Genomic DNA, 1,663 nt, shown 5'->3' with positions numbered 1-1,663 from the left:
CCCCAAAGAAGCTCTCACTCGTCCAACTCGGCTCCCTTCTCCACTCGCTCCCTTATTTTTTTTATTTGACCGCCATTGATTAGCTTGTATGAATCACTCCACTATATCTTACAAATAGTTGGTTGTCTCTTTTTTGCAAAAAAGTTCCGTGAAATCAAAAGATGTCCACTGATTTTAAAAATAGATTAAAAAAATTTGAGAATTAAAAATAATAATTTTTAAAAATATTTGAAATTTTGACAAAAATCATGGATTCCAAAAAATATTTGCAAGTTTGAAGTAAAGTTCATAGACTTTATAAATGTTCATGAAATTTAAAGATATTCACGGATTAAAAATGTTCATGAGTTTTAAAAAATGTCCAGGATCCTAGAAATTGTTCACAAATTTAAATAAATTCTCAGGAATTATGTGTGAAAATAAAATAAAATCTTAAATAGAAAAGAGAAAGATAACAAATAGAAACCCTCAACAAACGACACATATGAGTGAGTGTGTACATCTGTACTGTGGTTCTACGAAAAAAGGTTCTCGCTAACCAACTAAAACCCTCGACTCCTCTTCTAGTCCATGATGACCAAATTGGTGTCATCTCTGGAAGAGACGTCTATGCGACATTTATATATTATAAGGACCCGCCACTCCAAATAAAGTACCACCACGGTTTTTAAGTCTAAGACTTCCGAAAATCCTTCCACTCGGTATCCCGGACCTCCCTTATAAAATCCTAATGCACCTACCTGCAATAAAATCATAATGCACCGAGGTTTTCTTGACACTTTGTGCTCTTGGATAAACAATATACTCTCAACCATGAAAACTGTTATCTTACTAAATGGTGTTTAGGGGAATTAGGTCAACTACAATAATTTCCAAAGAAATGCCAACAATAGCACGTAAGTTAAGACTTTTGAAAGGTCTTCGACTTAGTATGCTCGACCTCCCTTTTATAAATCCTAGTGCATCGATGTTTCCCCAACATTTTTGTGTTCTTGGATAAACAATATACTCTCGATCAGGGAACATCTTATCTTACTAAATTATGTTCCTGTGAATTGGATCAACTGCAAAAATGATCTTACCAAAGGGATCTCAGCCCACCATCCTTTTTCATCATTATAGAAGGCATCTGAAGGTGCACGTGGAATTGTTGTCTCCGACAGGGCTTGCATAGCGGCTTGCACGCTATGCCGACAACGCCCTTGGTGAGAACCTCACCCTCTAAATGTTTAGGGCTTTGTCGAGGTCATGGACCTCGCTGACCAAAACTAGGCCTCCCAGCATTCCATCCATATTTCCTCCCCCTCAATCGAGCTCTGCGAGCTCGCCTCCTTCCTCTCTGGTTGGTGTCGCGACCAAGGGATTGTCGATTCCAGTAGCTCTTGGGACTCTCCTCTCGGTTCTTGCATAGAGACTCCTTTGTTCCAAGTTGACATTTGGGGCACCTCCATTGTAGAAAATTCGTTGGCGGTGCCTTGATGTACTTCCTCCCCTCCAACGCTGCCCTTTTGCACCGTCTCCTGTGACGCTCTCCCGGTGTGTCATCCTCCACTAACCTGAGTAGGAGTCAATAGAAACCATTTGCAAGAACCATCATGCCCCCTCCCCCCCCCCCTTGCGGGCTGACATGTCAAGCGATCGGCCATCCGCCTATCCTGTGGCT

The sequence above is a fragment of the Triticum dicoccoides genome, chromosome 2B (genome assembly GCF_002162155.2).
Source record: "Triticum dicoccoides isolate Atlit2015 ecotype Zavitan chromosome 2B, WEW_v2.0, whole genome shotgun sequence".
NCBI classification, from domain to species: domain Eukaryota; kingdom Viridiplantae; phylum Streptophyta; class Magnoliopsida; order Poales; family Poaceae; genus Triticum; species Triticum dicoccoides.
The sequence above is the reverse complement of the archived record's forward strand: the minus strand, read 5'-3'. Positions refer to the sequence as shown.